We start from the raw sequence: 14,860 nt of genomic DNA on the forward strand, positions 1-14,860 counted from the left end.
CAAGGCATCACAGAGGCCTCTCCTCCTGGCCTGGCGGCATGGGCCTGATCCTCTGTCACCAGTGGATCTGTACACTCGGCCCTTCTGCAGAAGGGACAGAGATGCCTGTTTCTGACCACATGGGGGCAGAAGCAGCCCCCATCTTAGGGCAGTCTTCCTGGTGCTGTGGTCCCACCGAAAGGTAGACTCTGTTGGGGAGGCTGAAGCAGGTGTGCAGAGCCTCAGACCCTCCTGCAGCAGCTGCATGACCCAGTCTTCTCTGCCCTTCTTGGGACCTTACTTTCCCATCTGAAAATGAGAGGTTGTCTCAAAACCCATCTTCTAAAGCCTTCTTTAAAGAGGTGGGCTCAAAACCCACCTTCTAAAGCCGCCTTTAGCTTGAAGTAAAACAGTCAGCAGAGCAGCTATGGGAGGTGGGAGCACCAAACCCCTGCACACTCTAGACACTTTCCTCTGTAAATTGATCTGGAGCGCAGAAACTGAGGGGCTCCCATCAACTCTGAGCCAAGCAAAGGGAAAGAAATGAGTTATCTAGTGCCCCCTGAGGCCCCCAAATCTATCTCATATGTCTCTCACTGAGATAGATGTGAGGGTGGTTTATATTCTCCTCCCTGCAGACAGTATGGCCACACTTGGGCCCAGTCTGGATACTAGAGCATACACAGGGGTGCATGGGAGCAGCTGCTGTCCTGCAGAGTGGATGCGGGGGCAGGGTGCAGTTCTCTCCCTCATGGCTCAAATTATTGTAGAAATGTTGTGCACCCTCAGGGCCACCAGAGCTAAGTAGCACACAGGCCTTAAGTGCAGTCTCACCCACTCCACGTCCCAAGGGTGTGTCAGCAGGGGTGGAGTGAGGGGCCCCATGTTCTCATGTGTGTCAATGCTGCGTGAGGGGTGTTCCTGTGCTTATGTGTGCCTGCCCTGTCCTCCTGCCATTCATTTTAGCTGACACTCAGCACAAATACGGTGTGAAGGCCTCAGGGACCCGTGTTCCTTACTCTGGGAATCTGGGCCTTCATTGGTCCAGCCCAGCAGTGCGGGTTATAGTTCACTCTGTGTACAATTCACAGGCCCTGTGAGCCCTAGGGCCAGAGCCCACCAGGAAGTCCTGATAGGGGCACTAGGCTATGCTGTCTGCAGAGCTTTGGGGCAGAGGTCATCCCCAAGTGGGGAGAGGAGTGGGTACAGGTGGGGTCTCTGCCAGACTGCCAGGTGGAAACAAGAGGATATCTGGGCAGTTCCTTCACAAAGAAAACCTTGGGCGGGATGTGCTGAATCATCACGGATGGTGCTGGAGGGAAAAGGAAAGGGCTAGAAGGGGTCAGGTGGTCAGCTGCTGCTCTGACTCACCTGAGAGCCCCCTCAGCTGTTCAGGCTGCAGGGTGGATTCTCAGTGCTGGGGTAGTGGCTTTCCTGACACACCCTGGCACATGGCAGGTACCAGTGTCTTAAGGACTGTCCATGGGGCAACCCAATGTGGCCATGGGTGGATCCAGCTCATACCCTGATCTGGTACCTGCTGGGCTCTGGGCTCTCTGAGCCATTCCTAACTTGACATGGCTACCCTGTCCCTGGGCAGCACCATTGCCTGACTGCTCCCCTCTGCTACCACCTTCCCTGGAATCTCTACATACCTTCCTGTCCCCAGAAGCTTATTAAGAGTTGGACTACAGATCTTGGAGGCTGAGGCAGGAGGATCACAAGTTCCAGGCCAGCCTTAGCAACATAGCCGGCAATGTAAGCAACTTACAAGACCCTCTCTCTAAATAAAAAAAAAAAAAATAAAAGGATTGGGGATGTAGCTCATTGGTAAAGTACCTCTGGGTTCAATCCTCATTACTGAAAAAAGAGGGTACTGCCAGAGGTACCCTCTTCATCAGAGAGAGATACCTGAAAGTCTTCTGCTGAAGAAGCCTAGGTAGACATCCTTGGTCTTCAGCAAGCACTGCCCAAGCTGGAAGATAAGGTTAGATCTAAGGGTGCATAAGTGGGATGTGGTGCTGTTCTGAGGACCCTGCCACTGACACAAGGGTCAGGCAGAGTGCCCACGGACACATAGCGACAGGCAGTGGTCACACCATAGAGGGTCTGAGATCCTGCAGACCAAGTGCTGGCTGCCTGAGATCTCCTGATGCTTATCCATGTTTCTCCTGTGATGTGCCTTCTCTGTCCACCAGCGAGGGTTTGTGGGGAATTTTTGCTGTCTGGGGCCCCACAGGGCAGGATTCAGGCCTAGGAAAAGCAGATATGGAAGCTCAAAATAGAGAAAACTAGTCAGAGTTGCCTGGTAACAGCCTTCGCCTTCTCCTGGGTAGAAGGATACAAGAAAAAGCTAAAGGCCACCTGCTGAGAGCCTGACACTGACGGTTGCCCAGGTGCAGGCCGGTGTACCAGATGCCCTCCAATGTCTCATGTCCTTGCCCCAGTGTGGCCTGAGTCAACCTGCACACGGCATTTGGGGTGGAGCAGTGGTAAGTGTTCAGGAACAGAACACAGAACAGCAGCATACACTCAGGTGAGTGACAGGGAGCAGTGGTGCACACACAGGTGTGTACCCGGGGACAACGCGTGGGTGTTCAATGCAGAGTGCCTGACGTGGAGCATGCTCCCTCACACAGCCCGAGGCTGCCCAGTTGCCTGGGGCTGTCCCTTCAGTGTTTCTTCATGCTATAATACTGTCACCTTGTGCTCAGTAGGTCACACCTCTGAACCAGTTGCATCATGAAGAGGGCATGGGGGCTGGGGAGGGGGCTCAAGCGGTCACGCGCTCGCCTGGCATGCGCGGGGCGCTGGGTTTGATCCTCAGCACCACATAAAAATAAAATGAAGATGTTGTATCCACTGAAAACTGAAAAATAAATATTAAAAAAAGGAAGAGGGCATGGACACGTGAGGCCCCACCTGGAGGGCCAGCAGCCCCTTCATCAACACCGGTGTCTTTGTCATGTCGGGATTGTTGTAGGTAGGAAGCTTGGGTGGACCAGATCACTGTCCTGACTTCCTGATGTATAGACCGAGTCTGACTCCGGTCTCCCATTGCCACCAAGCCCCAGTCCTTGGGAGGTAGGTTGACAATGACATCCTTTGAGGTGCACTGGTGGCTTTGTGCATGGATGTCCGGTGAGGCCCTCTGGATGTGTAAGTTCCTATTCCTGACTCACCAGGCTCCCCTGGGACCATCTCATCTCCTGCACTGTGTGAGGGCAGGTGGGGCAGCCCTGAGTGCTATTCCCTGGGACCAGGACTCTGCTGCTGTTTGGCCATGACCCCAGGTGTGGCCCCAGGTGGGGATGTGTTGAGGCCCTGTGCAGAGCCCAGATGCAGAGGCTCATGACCTGATGACAGCCACCTGGAAGGAATGGTGCACACATCTGCAGCCATACTTCACCCGTCTGCATGAACGGTCAACACAGGGCCTTGGGAACCCAGGCAGGGCTCATCTATGGCTGCTCACTCCAGGGGTGTGTGGGCATTTGCAGGCCAGGTACAGGGGCTGCCCAGTTCCCTAGAACCTAGCCTGTGATGGCAGGAGGGACTCAGGGCCCTGGGCACCATCTAGCCTTCTGAACAGTGCAGTTCCTACTCCCACCCCAGCCCCCACCTGCAGCACTGAGGCCGAGAGTAATAAAACACCCACCTCACAGGAGACAGCTTTATCTTGTTGATGGGAAGTCTGCCAGCCCAATTTATGATGGAACATAAGATCTCCAAATCTGAATTTATGTGCCGGAGTATAACAAGAGGTCAATGAGATTGAAAGTGGGCTCCTGAGAGGAGCTGGCAGGCTCACTCCCAGGTGCTGTAAGGAAACCTCACAGTCTTTGTCCCCAACTCCAGCCTGGCCCAAGAGGGAAAGGACCGCCAAGGAGAGCCCTGCCTGAGAGCCCTGCCGTTTGGTGTAAGGGGGAGAGAGAGGGACTCTGTCGGGCGGGGCCACGGCTGTGGCAGGAGTCTTGGAGAGGGCCAGCCTGGACCATCTGTGCTGAGGATGCAGATCTTGTGCCTGGTCTCAGGCCTGGCCCTCAGCCGTGGGCGAGCCCCTGGCTCAGAACAGTCACAGCAGAGCTCTGGCTCTGGCCCAGGGACCCACCGCCAAATGGAGTTGCCATGGGTGACCATGAACCCATGGCCCCCACCCAAGCCCTCTGGAGCCCTCTGTCCTCATCACCCCCTGGAGTCAGGGGTGGGGTAGGAGGAGGGTTGGCTCTGTCTGGGGTGGGCACCTGGCCAGCAGGAGGCTGGCTTTCTGTGCCCCAGGGCAGACCCTGACTTTAGGATTTATACAAATAAATGAAATGAAAAGTGCTGGCAGCCCTGATCTAATTACAGCCATTCATTCTCTGGTCGTTAATAATTTGTGCAATAAAGGGTTTCGGCTGCTCCAGTGTGGGGGTGGCTGCGGCTCAGCCTTCCCTTGGCGCCGGCTTCGGGAGCTGGAAACATGAATTATTAGTTTCTTATCGCTTGGACCGCCATCACTCATGCTGCCAGGACCTGGTGGGAGCTGGCGGAGGTCCCCCGCCTCCTCTGCTGGCCCTGAGCTGCTGCTTCTCTTGGAGACTCACGGTGGGGCTCAGCACTACCCCACCCAGCCCTTCTGGGAGTGTGACCCCTGGAGCAGGAGGCTGCAACAGGCATGGGAGCTGCAGTGCTGTGCTCTGAGCCTCAGATCCTCTCTGTGAGTGAAGCCAGACCTCACACGCCAGCAAAGCACTGGCCCAGGGAGGGTGGGGTCCTTATCAGGGTGCTCTCCAAGGGGCACAGACTGCCTAGTCCCTGGCCAGAGAGGAGAGGAAGTCCCCTCTGGGAGCCACAGTGCCTTAGGCAGTCAGAGCTCCATCACCTGCAGTACAGCCAGGGGCTTGAGGATACCCTGAGGAAAGGGATGGTGCTGGCTATGGTCTGGGTGGGGGTACTGGTCTCCTGGGCTTTTTGTCTGCACCTCCAAGTATAGCTGCTGAGGTGTGTGGGATGGGGGCTGAACTCCAAGGCCACAGCCCAGATGGTGACCAGGTGGTTACCTGTCACAGAAGCACGCACCCTCCTGCAAGGCTCCCAGCCAAGCTGGGGAGTGCAAGGCTAAGGCAAAGCTGGGGTGTGGGAGGAATGGGGACCTGGCACCCACCTCTGCCTCTTGCCTGCCAAGCCCCTCCAGGTGCCTCCTGGGCTGCAGCCCCACTTCATCTCTGTGAGGATGTGGAACCTAGAGGGTAGGCCTTGCGCCCAGGGCTGTTTGCCCACCACTTCCTGGCTGTGTGGCCTTGGAGAGACTGTCAGTTCTTCTAACCTCAGTCTGTAAAATGGGAATGAGGATAAAAGGAGACAAAATTAGTATGTACTGAGTGTCCGGGGTGTGTGCAGGTGTCATAGGTGGAGTGGGGTGGCCCCTGCAGCCCTGCATGCTGGGCAGTCCCATCCTTCAGGCAGCGTGGCTTCAAAAAGTCTGACCACATTTCATCTGCTTTCTGTTTTCTTAACGTCTGGACAGAGTTGTAGTGAATGTCCCAATGTACTTGTCTCCTCCCAGGTCATCTCTGTCATTTCTGGGTCACCTTCAGTTGACTGGTTTCCTCTTTTCCTGCTGGGCTGTGTTTTCTGCTTCTTTGCACACCTGTGAGGGTGTTTCTCTCTCTCTCTCTCTCTCTCTCTCTCTCTCTCTCTCTCTCTCTCTCTCTCTTCCCTTCCGTCCCTCCCTCCATGGTTATTTTGTTTATTTATCTTTATGTGGTGCTGAGGATCAAACCCAGGGCCTCATACATGCTACACCTCATCTCTGAGCTAGCCCTCTCACAGTGCCTGGGCTGCACAACATAGCTGACCCCATGCCCTCTGCAACCTGCTGAACACACCCTCAGCCCCAACAGCTGCCAACCCACTTTTTTTTGGTAGTACAGATGGACAGAATGCCTTTATTTTATTTGTTTATTTTTGTGTGGTACAAAGGATGGAACCCAGTGCTCACACATGCTAGGCAAGCGCTCTTCTACTGAGCTATAGCCCTGACAATCCAATTTTGCTATGGTGTTTTGGTTAGGTCTGGGACTTCCTGAACATTGACCAGGGAGAGATTGAAGGGGCTCTGTGGGCAGGGGCTGGGAGGCTGCAGCCCCTGCAGCAGCCAAGTCTGGCTACTTTCTACCTCTAGGGCATAGACTTTCTTCCACCTGCTGTGGCAGAACAGGAAGCCCCCACCCGGCACTGGCACTGAAGACCACTCATCAGGGCCTGAGACACAGAGCAGCCCTGAGGTCCCTCTTTCTAACCCTGTGCATCCTTGATGCCAGTTTTGAATGCCATTTCTGCCAGGAAGCTTCCTGGATCCTCCAGTCAGAAAGCATCCTGTTCCTGGAGCTTCTGAACACATCCAAACCGTGGTATTCTGACTCCCACAGAAATCCTGTCTTCCTCTAACTGGACGGGAGCCCCAGTGGATGGCACTCTGGCATTCTTGGCTGATGGTTCTTTAACTGAAACCAGAAGAGAAGAGCCAACCAAGGGCACGGTCCTCCTGGCTGGGCTGTGGGCAGGGCTGAGGTCTGTGGGATATCTGAAGGTCTGGAGGCTCCAGGCTTCCCACAGCCCCAGGCTGGGCTCTCAGAGGGCTGCTCCTGCTGGGGTCTGCCCTTCCCCATTTTTCTGGTCCCTCTGCTCCTGTCCCCTGTGGCCTGTCTGGCCACCTCCCTGCTACCACACCACACCCTCTACCTCAGATGGCTTCCTCCCAGCCCCAGCTCACACACACAGAATCCCTTACCCCGGGAGCATTCCAGGCATGCACAGTCCACTGACTTGCCCCTGGCCAGGCTGTGCATTAACACAAAGACAGCTGGCTGGGTTTCCCTCACCCAGGTCTGGAGCTCCTGAATGGGGAGCCCCCACCCCCACTCCGTGTGGTCGCCTCTATACTGATTTCATTTATCACTGACCGAGGATGAGTAATTTTATTGTGAAGCACAGTTCAGGGTGATAGATGAGGGAGCAGGGCAGGTGGTCGCCTTGCTGTCTTCCTCTCCAGAGGGAGGTGGGAAGGAGAATCCTGCCTCTCCATAAGTGGAGGCTGGCAGTTGGGGAGGAAAGAGCCCCATCAGGGTGGCTGGCCATGCCAGATGGGAGTGAGGAGGCAGGGAAGGCAGACCAGGTCTCCCTGTCCAGATAGGGCAGGACCAGGACATGGCCATCCCCCACGTCCTGACTAGGGCTGAGGCTGAGGGCCCTACAGGTGGGAGTATGGAGGGGCAGATGTGTAACTCCAGCATCCAAACAGAAAAAGTGGGGATGCTTTCCTCTGAAAATTGCCACAGCAATCAGCTTCTCTTTGAATCCATGTGTTTCTGTTTGGTTTCCTTTTTTTTTTTTTTAAATTTGCAGTACTGTGAACTGAACTCACTGAGCCACACCCCCAGCCCTTGTCATTTTTTAATTTTGAGACAGGATCTTGCTAAGTTGCCCAGGCTGGCCTTGAACTTGAGATCCTCTGTCCTCAACCCTGCTAATCCACTGTTTTTAACAATGCTCATCTCACCAGCTACTGCACACCCACACTTCAAAGTAACACTTGCCGGCTGGGGCTGGAGCTGGGGCTCAGTGGTAGAGCACTTGCTTAGCAGGTATGAGGCAGTAGGTTCCATTCTCAGCACCATATAAAAATAAACAAAATAAAAGGTATTGTGTCCATCTACAACTAAGAAAAATAAACAAAGTAACACTTGCCATTGGTCACTTCCAGGTGTTTGGTGAGGGACCCTGCATTGCTGCCGGTGGGATTTGGGGTTCTGGCCTGCCCACCCACTCCAAGGTCCCCGGCCTGGGTGGGATGTGTGTGGCTGGGTGGGTGGAAGCTGGGAGGCGCAGGTGCCAGGGAGCAAGCTCACCCCGACTGCTTATGGTGGGCAAGGTTCTGGGGTCTGGGAGGGCTGAACAGACCCAGGACTTCCCTCCACTGTGGTCAGCCAGCAGCCTCCCTCTGGCAGGCAGGTTAGCCCCCTGGCTGGACATGGGTCAGACAGTCCTGCAGGACCTCTCAATCTTGGCCGAGAAGCGTGAATGGTGGGCGCCTCGCTGTGTGACAGTCCCTGTCAGTCACGATGGATGTGGGCCCAGAGAGAAGCGGGGACGGCGACGAGAGGGGGCGCTGGCTGGCGGAGCTGTCCCCAGCCGCCGGCTGCGTCCCCGGAGGCTGGTGGCTGCGGCGCCAGGAGCGTCCTGGAAGTCTGGGCAGCTGCGCCGCCACTGCCCCTGGCCTGCCCCCAGCCTGCCCCAGTGGGCTTAACCCTTAGTCTCTCTGGGCTAACCCTCGTGCCCAGGCCTGGCTTAACCCTTAGGTCTCCACTGGTCTAACTCTTCTGTCTCAGGGACTAGCTGACATCCGCTGTGCCTAAGTTGGCCCCAGTGGGCAGCCCAGGAGCAGCGCCTACTGGAGCTTCAGGCTGGAGAAAGACGCTGGCCCAGGTCACTGAGGACACTGCCCCTCCCTCCTGCCCCCTTTTCCCAGGGTCTGCAGTCAGGCCTGCTGTCTTCCCCTTGTACCACAGGGACGCAGTGAGGGCACACTGGATAATGACAATTTCTACTAAAATTGTTAGTATGCTGGGCTCCCTACCCAGCTCTTTGTGCAAATCATGAAGCTTGTCAAGATGGCCTGCCCAGGAAACTGACGCTCTGAGAGGCCAGGACTTGGCTCAGCCATGGCAGGTGGTAGAGCTGGATCCTGCCTCCTGCACCAGGGCTAAAGGCATTCCCTCCCCTCTCTCCTGGCCCCTGCCCCTTCCTCTTCTCCCTCCCAAGAAGATGGTGCAGGAATTGAAATGGACTTGTGGGGAGGTGGGCCTCTGGATTCTCAGAGTCTCTGAGGAGGGTCTACAGATGATGAATCCCTGGGAGTGGGAGTATCTTTGGATCTCAAGGAGGAAGAGTCAACAGTCATGAAACCCAGAGAAAATGGACTGCAGCAGTTCCAATCAGGTGAGACTCAACCTCTCTTTGACTCTGGATGGGCTAAGGGGTAGACATTGTACCAACCCCTGTTGCCCACTGCAATGCCAGCTTGAGTTCTCACACAAGACTGGCATTTGAACCATAGATAGGAGCCTTAAAAATAACGTAAAGGTTGGCTGCTGTGGCACGTGCCGGTATTAAATCCCCAGCACAAACAAACAAACAAACAACAAAAACTAGAACTTTAAGAGGTTAAGGTGTAGTTTAGTGGTAGAGCACTGCCCAGCATGCTCTACCATGAGGCCTGGGTTCAATACCCAGCACCAGGGAAAACAAAAGAAAATAAGACCTTAAGGAACAGAAATCATTGGTCAGCCAGAGAATGACAGGAAAGGCTTGGGCACACTACTGGAGACAAGGGAGAGAGAGAGAGGTGCTCCAAATTAGGGCTCCTAGGGTTTCCACAGCCTCAGCCTCTCTACTACACGTATTCAGTTCCCCAGGACTCGGCTGAGGTCTGGGTAGCAAGTGTGTGCAAGAGGACGTGGGCCTTCAGCCCCTCCAGTCAAGGAGAGGTTGAGTCTCACCTGATCAGAACTGCTGCAGTCCGTTTTCTCTGGGTTTCTTTGTTGAGGCTTGGGAGGCCTCAGCACAGCTGTGGCCCACAGGTTGGTCAGGGATACCTGGGACCCAGAGTCCTGTAGCACCTGCAGGGCAGTCCCAAATCATCTTCCTGGCTCCTGTGCATTTTAGGTGGGTGGTGGCTGGCTAAATTTCTCAGCATCTCCCCAAGTGTCACCCTCACTTGTGACCTTGGATTCAATACCCAGTCTCATCCTAGGTGGAGACAGCTGGATTTGCTGAACTATGGGAACTCTCTCCATTTTTCTGAGCAGGAAAGAAAAGAGGGTGGGAAACTGGTTTCTGAAAGCCAGGTCACATGCCAGGAGGACCTCTGGCTGCATACAGTCAAATCTTGCAGTAGGAGGACAGTAGAGTGAGCACATGTGGAGGGTCTGGGGTCCAAGAGACTGACCATGAGGGACAACTCTGCACCCAGCCAAGGTCTGCATCTTATGCCACTATCAAAGCCTATGGGTGGGTGAGGATAATTCCATGGGTTATTTTGCACTGCTGCGGTACATCCTTAAAACTGGCAAGAGTGGGTTGGCAAGTGAGGAGGGCCTTGACTCAGAGGATAGTGCTGGATCTGCTCCTGAAGGCGGTGGAGCCCACTGCCCATGCAGGGTGAGATACCTGCAAACTTCTCTTCCTAGACAACTGACCAGGAGGTCTGAGAGAGGCAGAGTGAAGAAAGTCAGGGTCAGGGTGAATTGACCCTTGGCCTGACTGGTGAGAGACTGAACATGTTTAAGGGCCAAGGGGCTGAGGTGGGGGCTGAAGATCCAGGAGAGTTTCCCCCAAAGCAAGGTCAGACTTAGATGGGAGGTGGACCCCCAGCATCAGGCCAAGGGCAGGAATGCCTGATGGGTGGGGGTCTGTTCAAGGTTGGTGAAGGAGGAGGAAGGCAGGGAGGGGGTCATCAGGGCTTCTGCCAATGGCTCGGTGAGGGGCAAAGGTGCAGAGGTTGCTGCTAAGTGACTGAAGCCACAGTGTGGGCAGAGGTGAGCCATCAGGGTCTCCTCTGCAGGGAACAGTGTCAGGAGGTGGAGCTCGTCTGCAGCTGGTGAGGGCAGATCAGGTAGAGAGGAGTTGTGGACATGCAGCAGAAGGGGGCTGCAGGTGGAGAGAGAGTAGGGCTCTTAGCCTCAGCCCAGAGAGTCCTGATCTGGCTGAGGATGGTGGGGCTCGAGTTCTAGGGACAGTGGGTACTAGCACTCAGGCACAGCTAGATGGCTGAGTGCAGGGCATATATGGCCTGCATGGCTTATTTTTTTTTATTTTATTGAGATAGTATTCACATTACAGGGGCTGGGGTTGTGGCTCAGCCGTAGATTGCCCGCTTAGCGTATGTAGGGCCCTGGGTTTGATCCTCAGCACCACAAAAAATAAATAAACAAAATAAAGGTATTGTGGTCAACTACAACTAAAAAAATATTTAAAAATTCACACAACATAAATTTAAGCTCAAAGTGAAAAATTCAGTGGTGCTTTTTGCATTCACAGAAGTAGTAGTCCACAGATTCACATACAGACATATATTGTACATTAACAGATACCATGCTTTCTTTTAAAGTTCCTAGACATCCTTTGCTAAATCCAATGATAAATTGGGGGCCATAAAAAAGAGTTTAAGTAAGTACAAAACTCATACTCTACAGATGCTAACCAAAATTAACAAAAACATAAATTAATGTGTAAGATTTAACTATAGGCAGACTTAGACAGAAAAACACTCGGTAATTTGGTAATACTCTTGTAGATGACTCTTGAATAAAATAGAACATTAACACCACAGTTAAACAGAAGATGATTTTTGGAACATTTTATATAAAAGCTCATTTTAATAAAAATGTCAATATTAAATGAGAAAAAAGGAAGGAAACAAAATTTGCCAATCAAGAATTTAGAAAACGAACAATGTGAACCTGAAGAAAGAATAAGTGTATTAATTAGATAAAAATTTAGTTAACATATTAAAATTAGAATTGATATATAAATAACTCTTCCGGGAAGGGAAAAATTGGGCAATGCACAAAACCAACCACATGAATACTGGTAGGAAAATTTGAGACATATTCACACCAAAATTCCTGCACTTATACTTCCAGTATGTGAATGCATAGTTGTAACAGACATTCTCAGCAATGTAGCAGAGCTTCCTTCACAACCTGAGGGACATTATGACAATAAAGGCCAAATAAAAGTTTCTAACTCTCCTTTACAAAAATAATACATAAAAAAGCAATATTACAGTTTCCTAGTATAGAAGTAGGTTCTCATAGCGAAAGTCCAAGATCCCCTGTAGCTCTGCAGGGAGAGAAAAGAATAACCACCATGAAATACATCACAGACTTCTCCAAAACAAAGGCCATGACTCTGAAGGAAAAGGACTCTGCCAAAGCTACATCCCACCTGTAGGAAGGGTACTTCCCTGACTCTAGTACAATTTAGTCTTCCTGCCTTATCTAAAAAGACAATATCAACAACAATAAAAACCATACAGCCAATAGCTGTCACTAAATCAAGGACACAGATTTAGAAAGCTACAGTATTAATAAGAGTCTGGGGTCAGCTTGACCCCTGGAGAAGCACTGGTGAAAGACACAGAACCAAACAGAGGCCTACTAAAAGACTGAGATTTAACAAGAAAGCTACAGAATGTTCCTTTACCCTTTTTCTTTACTACCACACCAACAGGTTCTAGTGTAATGAAAGAGTACATAAGCTGAAAGAGTGCTACAAGACAGCTATTTTTGTTGAGAAGTAGTACTTGGTGAAATCAAAAGTCAAGAGGGGATGATAAACAAAAAGTCAAAAAGATATTAGTGAATTGTGGAGCCTCTGTTACCTAAACCTAGAGCAAACATGAAATACAGTCTAACTCCTAGTTTGATGAACATGAATCCTTTCCTCAAAAGCCTCATTATTTCAGGTCCAATTATCAAATACAAGGCATCACAAAAATCAAGATGAAAACACAGTTTAAAATGACAAAATAATTTTCAGAACCAAAATGACAATATTTTATATAATTACCAGATATAATATTTAAATAACTATTAATATGCAAAGTAATTTAATAGATAAAAGCAGATAAACACAAGAACAGTTGAGTAATGAAGGTGGAGAGATGAAAATTCTAAGTATCTAAAGGAGCAACCAGAAATTTAAAATGCACACACAGAGTAACAGCAAGGAAACAGACCTCTGGGAGCTCAACATAGACTGAGCACAGCTGGAGAATCACTGTGCTCCAAAACAAGTCAATTGAAACTCCCTAAACTGAATTGTAAAGAAGGAAAATAAATAACAAAAAACTCAACAAAATCCAAGAACCTACAGAAAATTTTCAAAGGAATAATAAACACATCATTGAAATACCATAAAAGAAGAAACTAACATAAAATAAACATTTTTAAAATTAATGACATGCCAAACCCCAGATGAAGGAAACTCAGAGGAAAACAATTACTAAAAATCTGTGTCTAGGCATATCATATTCAAACTGCATAAAAACAGAAAACATAATAAACAGAAAAGCAGAAAACTAAACATACATACATACATACATACACACACAAAAAAAATTATCTGTAGAGGGACAACTTACCTACATAGGGAAACAACAAAACTTATCTTTAGAGGGACAAGGAAAGTAATTACATATTCTCAACAGAAATCACAAAATAAAAAAATAATTAGACAAACTACTTGAAGTATTAAAAAACACTCTGAAATATATATATCCATCAAAATAATCCTCTAAAATGTAGAAATATGATTTTTCTCAAACAAAATCTGCAGAAATTCCAGGCCAACAGATCTGCCCTATAAAAATGTTAATTAAAAAAGAAAAAGTTCTCTAGGCAAATAAAAAAAAGGTCAAAATCACACCTATGTAAGGAAATGGAGAGCAAAGAAGAAGGGATGTATCAAGGTTAAAACCGGGTTTATTTTTCTTATTCTTAATTGATTTGAAGGATAACTATTTAAGGCAGCAATTGTACAATATATGGGCCAAATATAGCATATGCCTAAGTGAAATGAATGACATAAAAATCAGAAATGACAAAAATAGAAAGTGACACATTATAAGTTACCTGTGACACATTTGAAGTGATATAGTGCTCTCTGAAGATGGGCTTATGCTAGTTAAAGTGATATATTTTAAGTCTGGGTCAACAATTTAAAAAGTTTAAGAAAAAGAAAACTCTGTTAAGAGATAATTTGGAGTTATATAAAGTATTAAATTGAAACACAGAAGGCAGTAAAAGATAATGAGAGAAAGAAACAAAGAACAAAAACAAACAATAGAAAACAGATATTAATATGGTGAATATTCGTTCAAGTTATAGCAATAATAACTTCAAAATGTCTAAACACACTAAGTAAAAGAAGTTTTCAGGGTGGGCACTTTATGTTGTCTGTAAGAAACACATTTTAAATATGAAGACTCAGATAATTTAAAAGTAAATTTCTGGAGAAAGATCTACTAGGCTAACACTAACCAAAATGAGGCTAAAATAGTTACATTAATATGAGATAAAGCAGACTTACTTCAATTAACCTGTTCCAAGGTTAGGAAATATTTCTTATATCTGATATTAGTGCATTTAACCATCTTGCAGCCTCTCTCTTTGTTTTAGAGTTATTCATTTCCATTTGCTATAATTGATCTATATAGTTCTAGTATACATTTAAACACAGGGGGTTTTCATAATACTGAACCTTCAGATCTCAGAGTGAGAAATAGCATAGTTTTCAATGAGACACAGACACAATTCATTAGAAAGGAACTCCCAAATCAGAATGAAAAACTGTAAACTGTTTTTTCTTGGTAAAAATCTCATTTATTCCGCTACCTAATTTTTTAGGGTTCAAAGGAAAAGCCTAAGTTCAGCATAAAAACTAAAATCAGTACAAACTGAAGAGATAATTTCACCAAATAAAATTGAATTTCCACAAATGGATAAATTTAATACAGATTTTCTGTATGACTTCTCATGAGGCTTTTTAATTTTTTCTTTTTTGTTCAAATTATTTTTTATTATTTTATTATAGTATTTGGGTTCATTTTGACATAATTATAAGCATGGAATTTATTTACTCCAGTAATTCCCTAGTACTTCTCTTTTTCCTCCATCCTGTTCCCCTGAATTACCTTTCCTCTACTCTACTGATCATCCTCTATTTGTTTATAGTTTTTAAAAAAAAATAGTGCATTATGGATATACATAAAGGCTAAATCACTGTGGTATACTCATACACATATATAGAAAATTATGGCCAGATTTCTTCAAAT

The sequence above is a fragment of the Urocitellus parryii genome, unplaced genomic scaffold (genome assembly GCF_045843805.1).
Source record: "Urocitellus parryii isolate mUroPar1 unplaced genomic scaffold, mUroPar1.hap1 Scaffold_83, whole genome shotgun sequence".
Classification (NCBI taxonomy): Eukaryota; Metazoa; Chordata; class Mammalia; order Rodentia; family Sciuridae; genus Urocitellus; species Urocitellus parryii.